The sequence below is a fragment of the Triturus cristatus genome, chromosome 4_1 (assembly GCF_964204655.1).
Source record: "Triturus cristatus chromosome 4_1, aTriCri1.1, whole genome shotgun sequence".
Classification (NCBI taxonomy): Eukaryota; Metazoa; Chordata; class Amphibia; order Caudata; family Salamandridae; genus Triturus; species Triturus cristatus.
This window is the reverse complement of record NC_140585.1, coordinates 1,214,005,463-1,214,029,749: the sequence shown is the minus strand read 5'-3', so window position 1 is coordinate 1,214,029,749 and position 24,287 is coordinate 1,214,005,463. Positions and strand designations below refer to the sequence as shown.

The following is a 24,287-nucleotide window of genomic DNA, read 5'->3' as shown; positions in this document are numbered from 1 at the left end:
AGGTGTCCACCAAAATAGATACATCCTACCTTCTGCGAATGCTTCAATTCCTAACAGAGACGGGGAGTGAAATCCGTCAGCTACCCGGCCCAAGAAGAAAAGTAGAGCCTATAGAGTACATGCCAGCTTGTGAGCTCGCCGGATCACGTCGCCATGTTTTGTGGCTAGGCCACACCATGAAGCTTCATTTACAAGTTGTCAATTGGTGTGGTTAATACTTAAAATCATCTTCTGGATTTAATATATTAGGATTTCTCGAAAGAAGTCTCTGTCACCATGTCTTAAGATAAACCTATCTTCTTATTTACGGTATTAAGCATTGGTTATGTTACTCAGTACTGATTCCCTAGAACTGGTTAGTTTTATATTCAAAATATAAATGGATTTCTTTACTCTGCTCATCAACACTACTAATAAATCCTCCTTTTCTAGTAACTGTATGAACTGAATAGTTTGGAGTTTCCTAATAGTTTTGTTTGCGATTTGTGCCTTGTTAGTTTTGCCTATTTATTTTTGCTTTAATTAAAGATTTGTTTTGAAGTCCTAATTAATTTTAGCCTTTTGGTACTTCACATTAAAATTTATATTTTTCTCCATTTGTGCTGTTCATTTCCCAGCCTAGCTTTCAATGACTTTAGCTGTACTGGAATGTAGTTATTTTATCTTTATGCTGTCTTTCCTAGTTGTTTTCTGAAAAGCATATTCAAGTGCATGGTTAGGTTATAACCTTCAGCCACGACTTGTAGTAGGGCTTGTTTTGTGTGGTTATCGATTGGAATTATGTGGAATGTTCTTGAAGTTGTTAAAGATGCTTTCTTTCCTGGGTTCATTTTGAAATTGGCTGCATTATTTTTCAGTTTGATATTGGCTTTTTTGTGGTTTGTCATTTGCTTAGTTCTTAGATAAAGGAACATCAGTTCACAACATGAAGGCTGAGATAGACCAGGTGGAGAAGGCCAGCCGGACTACAAGGAAGGCAAGGTACATGAGGATGAGGGACAACAGTACCCAAACTAAGAAGACCGAAAGGACCAGTACGACAAGGACATAGGGACCAGGATAATGAAGTACAGGGACAAGTGAACGAGGACTACATTTGAGATCAGCCTCGAGTAGCACAAGGAGGATTTGGTGCAAAAGGAACAGAAGGTGCTAAAGGAGCAGAACCAGGCCCTAGTAGTCTGTGAACGAGCCCATAACCTGGAGACGGAAGATGAAAAGGACCAAAACCTGGACCACAAGGATGAGGATTAGTACCAAGCGGATCAGAAGGCCAAGCAGGATCGATATCAGGAGGACCAAAGCAAAAGACAAAAAGGGCAAGGATTGGAAGGATAAAGAAAAGTGGGCCAAGGACCAAGAGCAGGACGAGGAGATAACCAGACAAGAAGGACCATGAAAGGATCAGGACTAGCGAGAGCATCACAAAGAAGCCAAGTAGCGGATTAGGAGCAGGGCCACTGGATTAATGCGGCAGGGGAGCACCAAATCATGTGGCCAGACAATGTAAAATATGTAACCTAATTCAACATTTTTTAAAGTATTACTTCATTATTTAGTACACCTGTTATTTTCTGTGGAAATATTTCACCTCGTTAATACCAGTTTACCAACCAAATACAGTAATCGGCAACTGAAAGATTTCTAGTTAACTTTGGCGAAGGGCCTTCCACTGTGTCTGAACACGTTGCCATGTTTTTAATAACTTTTGAACCGTTTGAGCTACAAACACCAATTTGTTTGTTAAAATCTGCAGGTTATGTAGCAGATGATAAAGTGGCAAATGCTGCAAAGCCAGACTGATGCCAAAAAAGCTGCGGCGGCACAATCGCATAATCCCAGTGACATTAATTAGGAAGAGTAAGAAGAGGAAATGACCAGAAGGATTAGAACCATGAAGAGTCGAACAAAGACCAGAATAATGAGGAGGATGAGAAGGATCACCCGGGAGCATGTGCTGGAAGACCACAAGTAAGAGGCGGACTAGCAGGAAGTGAAATGTGTGAGTCTAGGTCACATATAGAACATGCCTTTTTTTTTTTTTTTTTTTTTTTGAAACCTTTATTACAGAAGTCAAAAGAGTTACAAAAATGGGCCTACAACCTTCGGGCCGGCCGCTAGCAAACGATAAGAGCATAGAATACAAGTGGGAAACACACGCTGCAGCGTGAGAGAGATCACAGGAGTTGGAAAGAAAAAACATTGGCGGCCACACCGTCCGGACCCCCCAGATGGCGGTTCCATTTTTATGTAAGAAATAACAAACAAATCCACAAGGCAGCAAGAAACGAAGCAGCAGTATGCGCTCCCCCGGGGAGGACCCTACCGATACACAGGAAAAGCGGGGGGGGACAGGCCAGAGCGGAGACAAAGTGGACTCCGTACCCAGAACCAAGGAGACAAGGAGACTAGGGAGACGGGGCCAGTGCCAGTTCAGGCGTCAGCGGCGGGGTACAAATTCCGCCACGGTAGGAGTTCCAGGGGCCCCACACTTTCACCCATTTCCCAGGCTTACCTCTCGCGACATACACCACTTTTTCCCGAAATATACACCAATCCATGTTGTCCTTCCATGCCGAGATCGTTGGCGACCTCTGGGAGCCCCACAGTTGCGCTATGTCACGCTTTGCCACAATATAGCCCAGAGTCACCCACCACGTCTGCGGCACTGAGTAATCAGTCGGCTCCCACACATTTAGCAGACACCTCCTCGCCTCAGGAAGCAGCGGCACATGTGTGACCGCCCGCAACACCGCATGCACACCACGCCAGAATCGCGCCACCTCCGGACATTCCCACAAAATATGGACGAAGGTCCCTAATGAACCACACCCACGCTTACACAACCCATCCACGGAATATCCCATACGCATCAGACCCGGCCCCGTAACATAGACCCTATGGAGTATTTTGAGCTGGACGAAGCGAAGGCGGGCCGGTATGGCCACCTCTTTCGGGGAGGCCACCACAGACACCCAGTCCTCGTCGTCCAGCTCCAATCCATCGGCGACCCACGCCTCACGAAGGCTAGTCAACAGTCCCGAGCGATCGTTGATGAGCTTTTTGTAAATCAAGGAAATCGTGCCATCCGGCACATGCCCATCTAGCACTCTATCTTCCAGAGGGGAGTACTCCGGGATGGAGGCAACATCCGGGAATACGGAGACCAGCGCGTGACGGACCTGTAGATATCGAAAGTACTCCCTGTCCTGCAACTGGAATTCCGTCTGCAGCACATCGAATGTTTTGAATCCCCCCCTCGTCCAGAGATCGCCCACCCTGCTGATGCCTATCATGTCCCACTTCTTAAAGCCCTTCGAGGTCCACAGGGAGCCCAGCCGCTCAGAGGCATACAGTGGCGTCGCCCGGGTCAATCGATCCTTCCACCCCATCGCCAAGTTTGCCGCGTGCCACACCCGTACCATGACCCGCGTAGGGCCCGTCAGACGCGCGTCGAGCGATCGAGAATAAAGCGCCCGATTGTAGTCACCACCCGGCAGTAATAGTTTATCCATCTCAAAGGCCGGGTTTAGAGCGGGCCCGTAAAGGCCGTGGTTTATCGCGGCCAGTTGGGAGGCCCAGTAGTACCGTTTGATGTCTGGGAGGGCGACACCCCCGTCATACCACGGGAGTGTCAGCTTCGCAAGGGCAATACGCGGCCTCCCATCCCAGAATAGTTGGCGCTGCAAACTCTCTACCTCGCGAAAGTAGCGCGCCGGGACAACATCCATCATGTTCTGTAAAGCATATAGGAAACGTGGCAGCGACATCATCTTAAACAATGCCGCACGGCCAAGCGACGAGAGCGGCAAGCGCCTCCAACGCGCCACGTCCTCCTTCAGGCGCTGGAGGGGGGGGAGAAAATGTTGTTTATATCGGGCCTCAGCATCCAGGGTAATAAAGATACCCAGGTACTTAAATCCCTGCGAGGCGACCTGGATAGGGCAGCCCCGCGGTAGGATAGGAGTCTCCCCGGAGAGGACATACACACAGGATTTAGCCCAGTTGATGACTAGGCCAGAATTACGGCCAAAGGAATGCAAAACATCCACTAATACAATCAGCGATTTACGCGGGGAAGCAAGGTATAAAAGGATATCATCTGCGTAAAGAGATACGCGATCCTCATACTCAGGGGTCCAACGGAGACCACGAATGGAAGGCTCCCACCGCAGCCACTCCGCCAGGGGCTCCAAGGCAAGCGCGAAGAGGAGCGGCGACAGCGGGCAGCCCTGCCGCGTACCCCTGCCCAGCTCAAACGGAGCCGACACTCTACCGTTCACCACCACCTGCGCTAGAGGTCCGGAGTATAACAGTTTCACCCAGCCAATGAATCCCGGGCCAAAACCAAACTTCTCCAGCATCGCCCAAATATATGGCCACTCAAGCGTGTCGAACGCCATAGTGGCGTCCAAGGACGCCAAAATGGCTGGCTCTCGTATGAACGGGACCCGCGCGAGCACCCCGTGAAGACGCCGCAGATTAAGCGCGGTGTTGCGATGAGGGATAAAGCCGGACTGGTCCTGGTGAATCAGATCGCACACCACGCTAACCAGCCGATTAGCCAGCACCTTGGCGAGAATTTTGGGCTCCGCATTCAACAGAGAAATGGGCCTGTAGGACGTGACCCGATCCCGCGGCCTCCCCTCCTTATGAATAACCACGATAGTGGCCAGACGCTGGTCCAGCGGGAGGGAGCCCGCCGAACGAGCCGCGAGGAACATAGCGCGGAGATGTGGCGCCAGCGTATCCGGTCGCAGCTTGTACAATTCGATGGGAAGGCCATTAGGGCCCAGGGCCTTGCCGGATGCGACCGAACGTATGGCGAGGGCAATCGCCTCAGATGTAGGGGCGGCATCCAACGACACTTTATCCTCTTCCGAAAGGGAAGGCAGCGCAATGTCCCTGAGCAGAGCATGGGAATCCTCTTCCGAGCGGGAAGATACCGGGGAATACACCCCACGGAAATAGTCTGCGAAGCAATCAACAATTTCACCCGGATCAGTGACACACACACCATCCAATTTCTCAATCGACGGGACAACTCGACTCGCTCTCTCCTTTTTATCCAGCCACGCAAGCAATTTACCAGCCTTATCACCCACATCATACAGTCTCCCATGCTGCTCTCTACTGAGGCCCCTGGCTGCCTCCGTGACGAGGGCCTTATAATCCGCTTGCTTGAGTCGGAGAGCATGTAATTTGCCATCCGTCACCCCACATTCCAGATCACCCTCCAATTCAGTTATCTCAGTTTCAATACGGGTCACCTCCTCCCGCCCGCGCCTCCGGGAATGGGAAATGAGGGACAGGGCCTCCCCCCGGATTACCGTGTTGAATGCCTCCCACAGAGAGACCGCAGATGATACAGACCCCACATTATCTTCAAAATACCGCTCCAGAGATTTAACCAAATCTGCGCGAATTGTGGGGTCACGCAGATACCAGGGATTGACCGGGACCACCCTCCCCTCCCCCCTCGGGACAATGTCGAAGTGCAGCAGGAGTGGGGAGTGGTCCGAAATACCCCGCGCCAAATGTCGTACCTCCCCAACCCTCCCCGCCTGTGCCGCTGGCATCAGAAAATAATCAAGCCTTGAAAGACTGCCATGAGCCCCGGAATGAAAGGTGTACTGTATCTGCGTGGGGTGTTTCAGCCGCCAACAATCCACCAGCCCCAATGTATCCAAGAGGCCGGACAGCCACGCTTGGGCACGGGGGAGATCCCTAGGAGGGTGACGGTCCTCAGTACCGGAAACTACAGCATTAAAATCTCCCCCAACCACTAGAATCCCCTCCGGAAGGCCAAGGAGGAGGCGTCCCAGATCAGCGAAAGTAGTTGTTTGCAACCCTGGCGGTACATAAACAGAAACTAAAACAATCACTCTACCCTCCAATCTACCCACCAGAGCCGTGTATCGTCCCCTGTCATCGTGGAACACCTCATCCATTTCAAACGGGAGCGAAGTTTTAACCATAATTCCCACGCCCCTCGAACCAGAGGTGAAGCCCGAGTGGGCTATAAGGCGATAGCCCCGTCTATTCATAGCACGAAAGGAGTTTCCAATGAGGTGCGTTTCCTGCAGAAATACTATATCGGGAGAAATACGTTTTAAAAACTGCAGGACCACACCCCGTTTTATCCTGTCCCCCAGTCCATTGACATTCCAGGACAAAAGACTCAGTCCCCTACCCCCCATCATAGCCGAAATCGAGCCATCTCCCCCCAGGGAGCACTGTAGAAGTAGCACAACAATACATCTGCCTTGTGGTACAAATAAACAATACCCAACCCCAACCCAACAGCCCCAACAAAACTCCCCCCTCCCTGCACCCCTGCATGAGCCCAAACAGCCCCCCCAACTTGCAGTGTGCCTGTCGCCCCTATGTAAATGGAACTACTAAGACCCCCTAGAGGAGGAGGGAGAACCCCCTCGAGACCCAGCACAACCTCCCATGGAGGGGAAACAAGGCACAATAGGCAAAAGACCCTAAGCATGGCCAAAAGTGGCATCATCCGGGGTGAGCCACGGTGTCAGTACCTCAGACCCGGTCCGGTGAGCGCTCACCTCCCGTCGCCCCCCCATCCCAACCATGTCCCCCAGTCAAAGTGTCCAACCAGTCCCCGGCCATGGCAGGACGGTCAAAAAAGTGAGTGCGACCATCCGCCTCCACCCGCAGCCTGGCCGGGAAGAGCATGGCATATTTTAGGTTCATGTCCCGAAGCCGCCGCTTGACACCCAGGAAACTCAATCTCTGCTTCTGGACCGCCTGCGTGAAGTCAGGATAAAAGTTCACCTCCATGTTTTCCAGCTTAATCGGCCCTTGCAGTCTGGAAGCTTGCAGAATCGCATCCCTGTCCCGAAAGTAAAAAATACGGGCAATAAGAGGCCGCGGAGGGGCTCCGACCTTCGGCCTGCCTCCGGGAACTCTATGGGCCCTCTCCACCGCAAAGAATTTACTCAGCCCCTTAGGCTGGAGATGGGTAGAGATCAGGTCCTCCACAAAGAGATCCGCCGCCGACTCCTCCCGTCCCTCGGGCACTCCAATAATGCGGATATTATTCCTCCGGGCCCTGCTCTCGGAGTCCTCCAGGCGCCGATCCAGGAGCGCACTTGCCTGACGGAGCCGGTGCACCTCCGTCTGAAGGGCCGCTACCTCAGTCGTGAGGCCCGACGCGGTGTGGGCCAAAGAGTCGACCCGGTCATTTGTCTTAGAGAGATCGGCTCTAACAAGGTTGACATCGATGAGGACCGCGTCGAGTTTATGTGCCAAGGTGTCGAATTGCTGGCCCACTGAGGTCTTCATCTCAGCAATGGCGCCCATAACATCCTGCAAAGTCAGATCCGCAGGCAAATCCGGGGCATCCGAGGGGCACTCGGAGGACTTGTGCGATCTGCCGGGAGACCCCTTCGGGAGGGTGTAGCGGTCCATAATGTTGGCCTGATGCGCGGTGCCACGCCGGGTAGACTTGGCCTTCAACCGATCCCCTTCCTGCTTCTTGGCCATCGTCGTGTGGCTCGCGACCTCACCAGGTACGCAGTGGAGAGCAAGCAATCAATCAAGGCCGAGAGCCCCGGGGGTCACCCCAGGACGGCAGAGCGGGCCACCGCAGGCAGGCAGGCAGGGTCTCCCAGCGAGGCCACCCCAACACAAAGAAACGCCGTAATCCCACTTGCGATGACGGCAAGGGGAGTCAAAAGCGAAAGTGAAAGTGCGGGGTACGCGACTCGCCAGGCCCAGCCCGCCGTTGTTGTTCACTTCGCCACTGGGTTACCCCCAAACTCGAATCCGGGGTCAGGAGGGAAGTAGGCCGCAAACTTCAGTCGGTGCTCACCCCGGCACCCGGGGTCCGATTCAAAAACGGAAAACGGGTACCACCTCGGCTCAGGCTCACCGACACAGTCCCCTCAACCGAGGCAGGATGAAGACAGGATAAACGTAGGAGGTTGCGGAGGTCCTCGGGAGCCTCGCACCTACGCGGCCATCTTGGTTGCGCGCTAGCGAACATGCCCTTCTTAACATGCCACAGTTGTTATATATGATTGTTAGCTACTTTGTTCAGCATTAGCCCCTTTAGAGAGGCATTTCTTTTTAAAGCTCTTATAGCTCTGTAGAACTTGATAAGGTATCTTAAAATGCAGTCTGTTTGATTAAGCAAACCAGAGCAGTTTGACTACCTTATTTTCCTAGTTTTAGATTTGTAATTGCCTCTGCCCTCTTTGTCGCACCCAGCTCATGGGGTCCCAGAGTAAACCCCTTCTATTTCCATCACTGTCAGGTCAATCTAGTTCTTTATCTTGATTTAACAGGAGCAATGTGTAGGAACACGTGAAGGATTATAGATTTAAATGTAAGTAAACAGTAATATGTCTTTGAAAGTCTAGAGATGTTCAGGGTCCCTTGTGACGAGCAGTTTGTTTTTGGTGATCTGATATTCATTCCGTCCTTTACTGTGGTGGTCCTTTATTGGCGCTCTCCAGCTATGTTCAGTCCCTCATCCCAGTTTATGTGAGCAGTGTGTTCATTTTGTGCAGTGGCTTTGGTCGTACGCGGCCCCTGCCAGACCCGGACGCTTTCTACCCAATCACTCGCTCTAGGAATCGCTGGGTGCCATGTTGTTGAGCTATTGTTTTACTGTATGGTTTTATCCTTATAATCTTACTTTAGGATATCTTTGGGGCTACAACTAAGCACAGCACCTATTGGTTTGTTCTGTAACCCCATCACCGCAGTCTGTTAAGCAGAATGTCGTGGGCAAGGTTGTCAAACATTTAGCAATGGCTCGATCTCCTTTACGCCGGATTTTTAAAAGGGACGCTCTCTGCTGCGCCTGTGTTACATTCATTTGTGCTGTATGTTTTATTTCACATCTGTCTCTTATTTCTGTCAAGGAGGGAGATATGTTACATCCTGCTTGTCCTCCTTCTCTGTCCTTCTTCTGTGTTTGTTCTATGCCCCTCAGCCTGTATCTGTGATGTCACCTAAGAGTTCCTTTTGTGTATGTTTAATTCTACTGCCAGTTAGATCTGAGGCTGAGCAGCAGGGCAGCTGCTCTCGGTGGGGCTTAAACTGGATCTTAACTGGGGCCTTTACTGATTTACATTCTTGCTTGTATCCTGTACATTGATTCTTGATTAATCAGAATAAACATACTGGATGCAGCAACCCAAGGACTCATCCTTTATTTTATGGAATTTTACACTGGCGACGATTTGAAGGAAGAAACCACGCGTGATCAAATAAATTTTACAAGAGAAACTAGAAGAAATTAAATGAACCTCATGTCCAACCCCTTGATTGCCCCACCGGTGTCTACAACAACTGACAGCCTGAAGTAAGATGGGTTTGGGACATGTACGCCTAACATTGGATGTTTAAGTTGTCACCTGCTTTTTGAAATCTGCTCTTACATGGAATTTGCACCTTGATTTTGAGACTTGCACATCTTAAAAAAGGAGGACATTTGATTTGATCAACTTTGGATCTTACTGCCACATGTTTAAAAGGGTGTGTGGATACCTGAAGTCTGTGCACTCTACTTTAAGAGTTTGTACTTTAATCTACCTTCTACAGACTTTTACATATCTGGGAACGAGATCGCTCATTCTTGTTAAATGGTAGTGTTCGCAGACGGCAGGAAAGAAATTTATGTTGTATCTTGTGAACTGTTGGTTGATCTGCTATTTCACTGCATACCACTGAAGGGAGCCGGTGAGCTTCTCATCTTAGCTGAACTTCCTCAGCACAACTTGGGTGGATTTTGCTACGTTTAAGAAAAGAACAGAAGAGCATTGCTTAAAGTATATTCAATAAACGACGCCCTTACCTCACGTAGCGACGGTTGGTACATCCGGAGAGAAGATGCATTTTTAAGAAGTTCCAGCGTTCTAAAAGTTGTTTTGCTCGAGCTCCTCCATGACGTCTTTGTTCTTCCTGGAATGCAATTACGTAACTGCACCGCAAGGACTCGTCATCGCGCAAGGTCACGCAGCGTAAACTTGCGTAGCAGCCATCTTCTTTTCACTATTTGATGTGTTGTTGCCTGGTACCTTAGCAACATGATAATTTCACCCGTATTTACTCACAGAGTGTCTGCCTTTCTCCTGACAATAGAAGTATTCACTTTCCTTTTTGCCAATGCGGACAGAGCTGTGCACACCATTATGACTTCTTCAAGTTTAACTTTACTTTTCCTGGTGCCACGTATCAGAGGAGTAGCTCTCTCCAAAATTCAGACTACGGTGACTCCTTTTATTATTTTATTTTGTTATGTTTAAAATGTTGTGTATTACATTATGCATATTTGTTAAGTTATGCAGTGTGTTTGCGCTGTAATTTATTTTTGCGTACATTCTCCTATTTTGTGTGAAGAGTTTGCGTGTCTTATTATCATAATCTTAATTTACAGTATGTGTCAGTCATGATGTTTCTTGGAAGTACTGTGATGGGCTCAATATCGATTTATATTCTTTCTGGTTTTAGGTTATTGATGTATGCTATTCCGTGTTCTTTGCTGTGTGGATTTGTGAGTGTTGGGTTTTGAGGTAATTGATTCTATTATTGTGTACTTTTCTGGAGCCACAATTGTTCTCAACCTTCGTTGAGGTGCTCATTTGCTGTCATTTTAGTGATGCGTTTTGAGATATTTTATTAATGTGTGATTGTGTGAAGCCAGTTTCATGCTCATTATCTATTGAGGTGCTCCATTCATATGCTTATTGGTAATGGGCCATTTAGGGATCAGTGTTTATTTTGAGCCAAAGGGACGCGAGTTTTATTTCTGAAGATTGGTTGTTCTTGTGGACTTATTTAACGTGCATTTATGCGGAACCACATTAGTGCTCAAAGTGTTTTTGAGGTGTTCATGGTCATGGAGATTGGTTGTTCCAGTGTTTGGACTTTTAGATAAGTATTGTTGCGGAGCCACATCGGTGCTCGTTTTTGAGGCGCTCCATTCTTTTCAGGTTTAATGGTAAAGAGCCATAGTGTGCTCAGTTACAGTCGTGCTCGGTTTCATGTGAGGAGTCTTAGTGCTTCTCAATTTTGGGATTTCTTAGTGGTATTCGGTTTGATGAAGAGCCGTGTAAGTGCTCATTGTGCTTTGTATGGTTGAAGCTTATTTATGATGAACTACTTAGGTACTCTATCATTTAGAGGTGTTCATATTTGCAATAGGTTGCTTAACTCTGTTTATATGAACCACGTATGTGCTCTAATGTTTTAGAGGAGTTTATATTTCATTTATTAATTGATGAGGAGGTTTTGGGAGCAGTGTTCTCCAATTCTATTTTAAGAAGTTTTGGGACTTGAGTGTTCCAGTTCAGAAATGTTTAATTGGATTTTCCCCAAGGGAGGGGGATGGTGATCATTTCATCTAAATGGCGTTATATTTGAAAATGTCGTTATATTTATGAATGTATTGTAAATGTTTTCTATTTGATCTTTATCCTCTTCCACTTACTTTGCGAAGAGGGTTTACTTTGTATGTGCTGTATGTTCTATCACTTATTTTCCTTCTTTCCGTCGTTTCTGTACATCTTATTTCTATCAAAGGGGAAGATGTGTTACATTCATTTGTGCTGTATGTTTTATTTCACATCTGTCTCTTATTTCTGTCAAGGAGGGAGATATGTTACATCCTGCTTGTCCTCCTTCTCTGTCCTTCTTCTGTGTTTGTTCTATGCCCCTCAGCCTGTATCTGTGATGTCACCTAAGAGTTCCTTTTGTGTATGGTTAATTCTACTGCCAGTTAGATCTGAGGCTGAGCAGCAGGGCAGCTGCTCTCGGTGGGGCTTAAACTGGATCTTAACTGGGGCCTTTACTGATTTACATTCTTGCTTGTATCCTGTACATTGATTCTTGATTAATCAGAATAAACATACATCTGGATGCAGCAACCCAAGGACTCATTCTTTATTTTATGGAATTTTACAGCCTGTAATTGAAAGGGGTCTTGCTTGTTCAGAGATTTGGAAGAGTAGTACAACAGCGCTTGGTCTATATTTTAATAATTTTACTGGATCTAAGGAAGGCTTTTTGATTTGTGGTTAACAAATGTTTTATATCTTTGTGAATCTCACTATGAGTGGAAAGGTGCGTTTGCAATTTGTCTAAATTGAAGGGGTTCATATTTAAGATCCTTTTTCTAGATTTAATATTTCACGACTTGTGAATAAAGTGTTGGCACCAAGTATTAAGATGGGGTTATTCTCCACTTTATGTAGCTAACCCCTGGTCATGTTAAGAATTGAGTCCCTCGAACTTGTGATTTTTATGTTAGAAATATTAATGGATTTCTTCATGCTGCGCACCACTACAAATTGCACTTCCGTTTTTTGAGGAACTGGATCAACTGAATAGTGCTAAATCGTTTTGTTTATGTGCATTTTTAAGTTTGTCTAAACGTATTTGCTTTAATCGCCTATTTCTTTTGAACTTTTAATACATTTTAGCCCTGTTCAGTCACTAGCTGGGCTATTTCAAGTTTTATGTAGCGATCAATCAGAATTACATTTAAGGTTGTTGATGCGCTCTAAAGTTTTAGAAGTTTTTAAAGATGCTTGCTTGCTCCCACCCCTCCCCCGTATGGCTATCTTCCTTCTTGCAACAGAGACCCAGCTTATAGAATATCTTCTGATGTATCTGTAGCGTTACATTCTCCCAGATATCTAACGGAAACAAATTGACGTTAGACTCCATCAAATTCCGTGAGGCAGTCTCTGATCCCTTTCCAAAAGTGCACAAGGTATGGGCGCTCCCATAGCATGTCTATGAAGCTACCTCTCTGCCACACCCCCTGGAGTGGCCTCTATTGCCACTTCCCTTATTTGAGCCAAGTTTTCCCTGGTGAGATGTGATCTATGGAGTATTTTCAGCTGCACCAGCCTATAACCCGCCCTTATCGACACACCTCTTGGTGAGCGGATCACCTCTTCTTGTTCCCCTTCCTCTAGTGCCCCTACATCCCTTTGCCAGTGTAATGTCAGTTTATCTAGCTGGTCTGGTGAATTTTCCCTTTATATATGAGGGATATTGCTTTCATAGGGAGGTGCTCTGATAGTGTCCTGTCTGCTAATGGGGTGAAGCCTGCTAGTTTTGGGATGTGAACGGCGAGTGCGTGCCATAGCTGTAGGTATTTATGTATTTTGGTATCAGCAAGCTGATGTTCTTCCCTAAGCACATTTAGTGGAATGGGTCCTTCCTTCTCCCAGACATCTCCCAGTTGCTAAAACCTAATCTGTCCGAAACCTTTTGAGACTGCCTACTTCCCTTTAGTATTCGGGGTATCCTGTGTTGGGATGCTTCCCATTTGAGGTTTGTAGTACAGTGCTTCCCAAACGTTTCTGAAAGAAAACTTGAGACCTACCTAGCTTAAATAGATGGTTGAATTTTTTTTTTTTTTTTATCATCTAACAAACATTATATGGTATCACACTGTCGTTTACAGAAGACTGCACATTTCCCATTGAAACGGTCACGAAATTTGCAATGACCTAACATTTTACGGCTAAAACTATTTGACACTAGATGATACCAGATAATGTGTGGAAATTGGGCTTCAGTGAATATTTATCATTTGTGCATCACCAAGTAAAGTGTCTTGATTTATTCTGATTGTGTGAAAATCTTTGTCTCCACACGTCAGAATAAAAAACAAAATGTGCTTCATATTTGCTTTCCTAATTGCTGTACATGTACAGTTCATTTACAGGTATTTCCATTTTGCTGTGTGTTACAAAAATGACATGCTTAGCCTTTCCTTTCTTAGTCTTTGTACCCCAGCAAGTGTCACATACTTCACTTAACTTTTCTTTCTCTGGCTGCAAAGAGAGGAGTTTGTAAACATCAATCCCAGTGTTAAAACAAGCAATGGCAAATCCAATAGGTCTCGACTTTGGGACCTATCGTCTTTGCCAAAGCCTTCTGGCGATGTTGTGAAGCATGCAAATGCTTATGAAATGACGCCGGTGCCATATTTTTTTGTTCACCTATACGAGATGGAAATTGAAGTCGTTAACTTAAGGTGGAGGAGCTGGCACTCAAAAAAAAAAAAAGAAGAAAGCTTTGTAAATAAGGCTGCTGGGTGAGTAGGCTACAACAGGGAGAGCAGTCAAAAAAAAAGGTGCGGGGAGCAGCACTAGGAGCTGGGGAGAAACGCACGAGAGAGACGGCATGTGGGCAAGGGGGAAGCACATCACTAAAAGTGATGCAGGGCGAGGGGAAGATTGGATGGGGAGCAGCTCACAAGGGAGATTGCAACACAACGCAGGGACAAAGCACAGGCACTCCTGTTGAGTGGTTAACCAAAAAGACAAAAGTAGTTTCCATTAGTGAGCAGGGGAAGTATACAGTTCAGGCAATCAAAGGGATGGTAAAGAGGCTATAGGGAGATACGAGCACAGAAAGGGGAAGGTAAGCCAGCACAAGCTAATGCATAATAAGCAAGCAAATGAGTGACAATAAAGCCAACCACTGGTAAGCAGTGGAAAGGCTGTCAAACCCCATAAGTTCATGGTAAGGCCACAACAGGTCTTTCACAACCAGAACACTTTCACTTTCTAGTAACCTGGACCAAAAATGTAGTTCACCAATTTTAAGCCATGGAAAGATAACTCATTCAATCAGAAACACTGTAAAACATCTATGCTCCCCGGGACGGGCAAACATTAGTCAAGGACGGAAAGGAGTCCACAAAGAAGCAAGCTACTAAGATTGACAAGAATGCCAAGCGATGATCAGCACTGGGCTGATGCAAAGACCACTTTAAGTTTCTGCATTGTGCCCAAAAGCTAAGGACAGGTGAAAGTTGTCACAGTTTACATGGGGCTGCTAACAGTTAGGACTATCTTGCACGTCTACGTTCGTATATGGGTTGTGTTCTCTTTCTGCTGCTGGTAGGTCACATAGAAGGGTATGAACTCTTCACTTATTTCTGGTTGGCCTAAGATCATCACGCAAAAGGGTGTAGCATGCTACCAGGTACTAAGGTGCTAACAATCATGCAGTTGCATCTCTTGCCCTCAGAGGTAGCGGGAGCTCTAGAGGTACCCTCAAGTGCCTGCCTCATTCAGTCATGCAGACTCAGATTGTCGCTGCAGTGAGTGCTAACACATGGGCGTGCTGAGCATCTAAGATCCATCCCAAGCATACCTTATATACTGAAAAAGCAGCAGATGGCAGATTTCACATAGCTGTTTAATTGGTCGCATATTACAAGGATGACTCTTGGGCAGTGCTGTCATTTTTCAGCTAACGTTTACCATTCTGGGGTTTGCAGATACACTTTTCCCATTATACGTCTTTATCTACAAGTTTTAGCATGTTTAGAGCTTTGGGTGCAGGAGGACTGGTGGGAAGTTGTCTACAGGCTTTTGTTTCCTTTACATTGTTCTGCTGTATTTGCATAATGGTCGTGTCTCCACTTGAGTGATTTACAATGCAGATATAAGAAGAAATTGTGTCTTATTCTAAATCTCAAGGGCATGCAGCGGTTGTAGAAGACCAGTTTGAGTGTACTTCCTTGTAACCTTTTCGCGGGCTGGTAATAGGAATTAGACTCAGTAGGGGCCTTTCTGTGCTCAATACTTGATTTATTTGGGTTGTAGATACTGGGGTCTTCAAGACCGGGTACGGAAATGATAAATAGTGAAAACAAGTCTCTTTTCGAGCTCCCTCGTCATGTCTTTCTTTTTTTCTTTCAGATTTACCGAATGAGCCCACAACGTTTTCGTGAGAGTCCCTCAGAAACATAGAGAATATGCCAGGTAAGAGAAATATTTCTTACTTATTTCTCACTTTTAGGTATAGAACGATTTTTAGTGCGGTAGTTTGTTCCAGAGACGTGAAACACCCTTGCCCGTAGAATTTTGAGCCTCCTCGTGTTCCAAGTCGCCAGTGCCCGATATAGAAACCAAAGGGGTGGGGACAAAACCAAACAAATGCTTAGACCGGCCAGCGAGAACCACGCTTCCAGTCTGCTGCTTTCCTTAAGGTAACTTTCTTCTCCCTCCTATTTCTTTAGATAGCAGGAGTCTAGGAACGAAAAGAAAAAGAAAAGGTAAACGTAAGATCTCTTTGGTGTTCCAATCTCACACCTTTGATTCAAACAATCATGCTGCTTTGTGATTAGACTCAAGTGAGGGGAAAAAAAAAGGGGTGGTTTACGTCAGCACCTCTGTCCCAGAAGAAAGGCAGGAACCACCCCTCCTACCCCGTTTGCCACCCTCCCTTTGGCCAAAGATAGGACCGCGTACCTGACTGAGCCACGTTTCTCCAGTAGCGGGACGTTGGGCCAGTCGTGGGACTCTTCTGGACCGCTGCACTTCGTCTACGCCTCTGTAGGCTATCAGCTGGGACTTTCAATTTTCTGCCTCGGGTGTTCCTTCTCCCAGTCGCTCGGGGTGCCTCGTTACGGAGTGAAGGAAGCCCCGCGGATTCTTGATTCTCCAGCTGCTGCTCAGTAAATAGGTGGGTTTCAGCAGTGTATCTTCCTCTCCTGAACGCTCTGTTATCTCCTTCCTGTCTTCTTCATACAAATCTCTCTGGAGGTTTCGCCAACCAACTTTCTTCTGCTTTTGGGTATTTAAATAGCCCTCCCTTAGTGTCCATTGGTGAATCCGGTGTCACGTGGGGATCCGCGCTGGTGACTTTGGAGCCGGTCCGTGCTCGGACTTCCTGTTTCCTTGGCGCGTCGTAGAAGGTGGTGGGCTGCAGGGAGGAAGGAGAGCAAGCAGGTAAGCGGAGAATATGCCAAGGGATGTGTTCTTCGTCCTCTGGCTCGATCTACCATTCACATTCCTATAGAACCTCCACAAATCATTGCAAAAGTAGGCCTTCGAGTGACTCTAATATGATAAAACATGGAACTGATTGCTACTGTGTTTGCTTTGTGGTTAAGGCAGCACATTTCTATCTTGCATTGGATTTAGGAACAATTAACCTTCTCAAGCCTGTCATTAGGAAGCAGACAACCTTTTACCTCTCAAGGTATGAGCTGATCATTCAGCAGAAACTGTAACTATCAGTGAAGCTGAGTAGATAATCTGAGAGCTCAAGCGTGCTTAAGAGGACAACCCAGTAGGGAATAGAGACATTAAACAGGCCACTTGCCAACTTCCTTTCTGCTAAATGTGTGCAGACTCTGGAGAGTAAATAGAGCTCTACATTACCATCAGGGCCTCTAGAATTATGCAGCAGGAGAGGGCTAGATTATGTGGCATGGTTGAGTGAATTATGCAGCAATAAAAGGCAAAATATGTGGCATAATGCAGCACATTATTAGTAGTATTACTTCATTATTTCGTCATTTTTAAACTTGGTAACACAGTCTTTGCATTGATTTCACTTCCGTACCAGTTTAATACTCAAATATAGCAACAAGCAATAGAAAGGTGACCAGTTCAGCTTTGCAAAATTCCTTCCACTCTGCGGCAACATGTCACTGCATTTTTAGTAACATTTGAACCGCTTGAGCTAGAAATGGTTTTTTTTGTTGATAAAATCAGAAGATTACCCAGCAGATGATGGATTATTTGGCAAATGTGGTAAATCTATAAATCTATAATTATGCAAAAAGCACTGTGGCCGCACAATCGCATAATTCCAGTGGCCCTCATTACCATTTATTACTTAACTTTTGACACCAGCTTTCTCTACAAGGAAATTGTCAATCTTTACGAAAGTGGACATGTTTTAAAGTGGTATTCAAAACAAAGGCTATCTACTAACCATTTATTTTCCAAAAATATCCTTGGATGAAAATAATACAGGCAGACACTCACTTAGTGCATGTCATGCACTTAGTTATTTCTTTAATAAAGTTTTACTGTTACTACCAATTCTAATGATATTCTAATGATATTCATTTAACAAACATAAATAGAAGAAACCGTTTACACTCGCCTGAACAGGGGGACCACAGATCTGACACTGCCCTGCTGCCTACTTCCGTGCCAGGAGGAACTGCCGCCACTCTCCCGCGCCCGGAGGCGCATGAAGGTCTGCGCGGCTCCCGCTTTGCGGGACACGCACGGGCACGTGCGAAGCCCGGTCCAAGGGCAGGCCCATCTGTGCCCGTCAGGGGCCGGTAGAGGCTGGGCTGGGCCACCCCCCTGATATCCTTCACTAAGGACAAAGCCCGTGTTTCAAGGTAATGCAAGTTGTATTGTTTATTTAACACCAGTGTGTTATTTAGTGGCAAAATAATTGGATTATCTTGTGTTTCCGGCATGACGAGCAAACGCAAAGGTGTAGCCGGGACTTTAGACGCCTTCATTGTAAGGGCAGAGTCTTTGCTTTCCCATGACATCGAACAGACAGAGCGCCGTCTGTCCATGAATCCAGTCGCACTGCATCCTCGCCTATCCCTGGGAGGCCCGAACATTGATGGCGTAACATATGAAATCCCCCATGAACCAACCCCAATGGAAGCATGCCCTGTTTCCTCAGACTTATCTTTGCCATGTTCAGAAGCCCTTAATTTGGCAGTCCTAAACCCTTCAGACCCTCCAGGCATTAGCACTAGAGCACGGGTAGCAGGTCCCCAAAAGATAGATAAAGTGAAAACGCAACCTGCAAAAAGGAAGAGGGACACAGGGATGACAAAGTCTAAAATCACCAATGGTTGTTTAACTTGCAACAATGTAACAAACTCTGTGGTTATTTGTACTGCTGCAGTGAGCACTCAAACTGATGTTACTTTTAATTATGTCAGTAACGACAGTAATATAGGCATTGAGGGTGATGTGGTCGCTCGCTCTTCTGCTCTGAAGTCGATTGAAAATGCTTTGGCTGACATTAAGAATGTAATTGACATGAAATTCAAATTGTGTGGGAAAATGGAATGTTTGAATTCTGAATTGACTAGTTTTATGTGCCGGAATGTTAACCCTGTCCAAATTAGTGACAGGGACAGAATGCCTACATTATCCATGCGTAACACACTTTGGCTGGTGCCACATCCTGGTTCTGTCTCCCATAAAGATAGTATTCCTGCCATTTCACATACAAATTGTAGCAATAAAAATACAGTCCCCAGGTCACATTTTCTTAGTGAAAAAGGGTAAGTCAGGGTGTTGCCTTAGGAAATACAGCTAACTCAATCCCAGTCTTAGGAGGAAGTAGTTCAATCCCCAAATGTGTGAGTGTTCCCGCAAATGACACAAGCACAAGTGGAGATCGGCTCAACCACCCTAGAAATGTCTGTGTGAGACCAAACACTGATGTGTTAAGCCTACCCCCTGCCTCCTGTCCTTATGTGCTAGTTTTGGCTGGGGTCCCCGAACTAGATGGAGACCAAAGGGAATCTTGGGCAGATCTTCGCAATAAGTCTGTAGATTGGCTTTGTAAACACAAGAGGTTCCTCTCTTCCAATATGAGTGATATTCTTATGGCTAGAAGAGTAGGATGGGTTGGTCACTATGGAAAGAACATAGACGGCGACTGCGTTGTTCTTAATTTTCGCAGACCCCACATGGTTCGCCGATTATTGAGTACTTCTGAGCAACCCCTGATGCTAAACACCCACATTAGTGCGCTCCGCGGGGCTATTTTTACAAGCCATCCCTGGAACCCCTCAGGGATGCCCATGTTTTGCCTTTGCTAAATAATAGGTTTAATGTACTTTCCGACTTGGATGCACAGGACTGACAACCACCACTGACGGCCCTCCAGTTGCCTCAGCAACATCATCTGGGGGATTTCCCTACAACCATAGCAACTATCAACCATAATGATGCTCTATCCCTCACCAGAGGTAACAGTGAAGTAGACTTGAACATTCTTAGTTGGAATGTAGCAGGGTTACAGTCCAAGCTTAATGACCAGGACTGGTTGCTCCTAGTCAAAAAACAAGATATAGTAATGTTCCAGGAGACTTGGGCCACACACGATCTGCATATTGAGGGATTTCACTGTTTTAATGCGGCGGCATCTCGTCATAAGTTGGGCCAACCTTCGGGGGACCTTTTCATTGGGCTTAATGTAGCAGCTGGTGGAAGTTTTAAGTTACTCCCAACCAATAGTTGTAACTTTCAAGTTGTATTGTATAAGAGAAGAGTTTATTTTTATTTGATACATTTTTATAATAATGATTTCCTTTCCATTCCAAATAAGAATTTCATTGAGCTCTTTGAACTTTTTTTTTTTTTTTTTTTTTTAACTTATTTTTATTGCCATTTTCACATTTCATACATTGTACATCATTCATATTCTTCAAGTGGTCGTGTCCGATCATACATCCTGTAAGGTTACTTAACAATTGTATTGATTGATGATTCGTTACCAAGAGGCATAAACAGGGTATTCAGTTATCGCGACGTTCACATCCTACGATCTCGGGTTCCATATATGGCAAAGGAACTGGGGTTTAACAGAGGTGTAAACTAGGGAATGAATATGGAAGAGTATATCCAATTGCACTAGGGGGGGAATGCAGCGTCGTGATGGTGAGGCACCTCTGATATTGAGCTCTTTGATTTTATCTCTAATTTAGACTATCAGCAGGGCTTGGGCAATATTATTGGGATTATTTTGGGAGGTGATTTTAAGACAAAACTCAAAGACATGCACCTGGGTGCAGAGCCATACAATCCAGTTCCCTCTTTTCGTAGGGGTGCAGAACTGGCAGTGCTCTTGAGGTCTCACAATCTGGTCAATGTTATGGACCAGCTGGGCGCACCACATGCGACCATTAACCACCACCCAACATTTAGTGGCAGGGGCCACCGCTCCACTATATATTTTGTTTTCATTTCTCCTTTACTTGTGGACTATTTAGTCACCGCGGAGGTCGTTGCCACTGTCCAAGGGGATCACAACCCTATTAAAATAGCACTGAGATTGGCCGCACGACCGATGTTTCCATATGAATGCGGGGCAAGAGACCTAACGTTATCGACAGAAAACTTAAGATTAGTATGGAGGGGCATTGATGACGGGGATCTGTTCAAATCATTAGCTAAGGACAACCTACCTCTCATTAATTCTTGTCTGTCATTCCAAATCCCGCACCCTGAGGTAGTCCAGAATTTTTCCAAACTCTGTCTGGCTATTAAAACTTACTTGTTGAAGCCTGCATTTATAAGAAGGCAGGGTCCTAGATGGTTCGATAATTAATGTTCGTTGGCTAATAGGAACCTGGGCAAGGCATTGTCCGTCGAACCCAGGTGCGCATCGGACGTGAAATTAACCAGGCAGAAGTACAACAGGGCAGTTACTGAGCGGAAGGGAGTACTCCTTAGGGACTGCTGGGAAACCCTATCGCAAGCCGCAACTGATAAAAATTGTAAATTATTTTGGTCCAATGTAAGGGGTTTTCGATCTATGGGCCAGTTACTAACCCCTATTAGCTGTACTATTACCAATAGATTTAATTAAATGGAAGCCGGAGTTTTGGGCACCGCTTCTCCTGAATGTTTTTAACAATTTAACACATGCCCCGTTACCTGACACTTGGGCTAAAAGTATTATTGTCCCAATGTTTAAAAAGGGGGATCGGTCGCAGCCCAGCAATTATAGGCCGATATCATTGATTGATAATACTCTTAAAATACTGGGCAGAGTCCTATACAATAAGATATTGGAATGGACGGAGGAATGCAGCATCTTAGAGCCCTGCCAATTAGGCTTCCGTAGCAAGGTTGGTACCAACGAACAATGTCTCAATCTCAGCCTTGTAATTGGGAAATATACCATCGCCAGGAAATCTCCAGTCTACTTGGCCTTCATGGATTTGTCCTCAGCTTTCGACCTTGTTAATAGGTCGAAGCTGTGGGCTATCCTGTTCCACTTCTTGGCATATCGCCACAAAGATCTCCAGGCACAAGTAAGAATTGGTAGAGGTGGAGAGGTTTCAGGACCCATTAAGATTGGAAGGGTGGGGTCAGGCAGGGTTGTGTCTTGGCCCCCCTTCTTTTCATCATTTATATTAATGGACTGAACAAAACATTAACATCCATGTCCCAGGATGTTTCTATGATTAAAGGGAAACCTCTCCACGTGCTTCTATACGCAGATGATGCGGTACTTATATGCCGCACCCCAAATTCCCTACGCATCTTGGTACAGTCCTTCGTTAAATATATGGACACCCTGGATCTAAGAGTTAATTTTAACAAATCATTTTTAATGTCTTGCGGCCCCTGGAAACGCCAGCTTAGTTCTATCACCGTAGGTAATCAAAAACTGATAAGCACTTGTCAATTTCCCTATCTTGGGGTGGTCTTTGCTGCGGACGGCTCCTGAACTGAGCATCTCACCTATTCCAGGAGCAAGTTCTCAAAGACCATCAACTCGATTTTTAGTCTTCCCCGTCCAATGAATTCAGGTGCCATTTTAGCGATCTTAAAAATGTTTTAATTTTTAAATCCCAATGTGTCCCAGTGGCTACATATGGAGCTGAGATTTGGGGTGCCGCAAATAGTTCCTGCATCCAGCAGGAAGAAAATAGATTCTGCAGGAAACTGCTGGGTATCCCAATCGCCACTTCGCAATACATTTGCCACAAGGAACTGAATTTAAAATACATAATTGATTTTATAATGCTCGCCCAGCTCTGTTCTGGTTATCGGTCTGGAAGAACGAGGCAGCGACTTTAACTAGAGATATTATTACTGACTGCATGAAGTGTGAGAAGGGGATGGATATCCCCTGGCTTTCTGGAGTCTATCAGAGCCTAAGTAGCATTAATAAAGGTTGTATCTTTTTAAACCCTATTGAGACTGAAACCCTGCACAAAAAAGAACTCAGAAGTGCCCTTTATTTGTCATATAATAAAGAAAGACTGGTGCTGGAATCGAAAAAATCATCTGTTTCCAGCTATATGTCCCGTGAACGGTGCTGCCTCCCCCCTATCAAATTATTTAATGCTACCTATGAGTCCCTGGGAAAGGAGCCTCTTATTCCGCCTTAGAGCAGGGACTGTTAAATTTGCATTGCGTTTCCCTCTTGGCTACCACCTGAAACTTGATTTGATACCCTTGCCATGTGATGGGGTGAGTGGCCAATCTATCATTAACTTTCTGTTTTTCTGCAAATATTACACAACGTATAGCAAGGGGCTCCTTTACCCTTTCTTTAGCAGGAGCAGGCCCATTAGCCTGGACTCTGCCTTTTTGAGTATGCTCGCCCTGACTGATGAAGATATTTTTCTTATTAGTACATTTCTGAGGGTTGCTACTCTGGCACGCAAGTCAATGTTTAACCCCTGAGCCTTTGAAGTACGAATGGATACTTTTTACAATTGTAGTTAATGAATTTATCGTTTTTATTCCTGAACGTGCAACATTGTGTCTTACAAATTGTCAATTTTTATTGTTCTTATTGTTACTCTTCTCATGTTACTTATATATTATCATGTACTTTTATGGATACGATGTTTATCCGAATAAAGTTAAAGTTTAATGAACTGAACATATACTTCTCAGTTTGGAATAAAGGAAAGGATAAAGGAAATAGAAGAAAGTCAGTCATACCAAGCTGTCTCTGGTGCTCCACCAGTTCTTATTTGTATAAAATCTACCTCACAGGAGCAGGAGGCAGGAATAACACTATTACACTATCTAACAACATTACTCTATAAACTCTAAAAAAAGAAACAAAACCACTTGTGGGGAGAGGCAGCAACTTGGGTTACTTGCATATCATGTCATGACACATGTTGGAATTTGGGATCTCTAGCTGGCAGTGGCTTGCACCCTGCACAAGTAGGGACCTTACTTTCTAGTCAGGGTAAGGGATTACACACCCAAGTTAACTCGTGATCACCTCCTTGGTAACTTGGTACATACAGTCAGGTTTATCTCATAGGCAATGTGTAAAGTAATTGTACATAACACACGCAGTAACACAGCAAAAACACTACAAATGGACACCTCACCAGTTTATAAGAGTAAAGTATCTATCTAAACCAAAACAAGACCGAAACAACAAAAATCCAACATACATATTTCAAAATATCACTTTTAAAAGGTAAAAACAGTTCATTCCATATAAATCTACGGATGTGTCTCTTTGTACAAAGTACCTGGGATGTGTCAAAATCACAAGACAGGCACAGGGTAGTTGAGGCGCCAGCATTGACCACAATGCGTTGGTTCCTTACACACAGGGAAGGTGATGCATTGGTTCCTTACATGCAGGGCAGGTGATGCGCTAGTTCCTTACTTGCTGGGAAGGTGATGCGTTTGTTCCTTACTGTTATGCAGGGGAGGTGATGCTTCCGTTCCTTACTGAGAGGGCAGGTGATGTGTCGGTTCTCCAGATACACGGCCTCTGTTCTTTCCTGA

General features: G+C 45.7%; 1 long non-coding RNA gene across 1 annotated transcript in view; it reads left to right on the top strand.

Moving 5' to 3' along the window:
- Nucleotides 1-24,287, top strand: part of LOC146856421 (uncharacterized) — a 49,285-nt gene that overhangs the window by 12,332 nt on the left and 12,666 nt on the right. Inside the window, exon 2 of the long non-coding RNA XR_014981481.1 lies at nt 15,705-15,767. This is a non-coding gene — a long non-coding RNA (uncharacterized LOC146856421). The remainder of the gene's footprint in view (nt 1-15,704; nt 15,768-24,287) is intronic.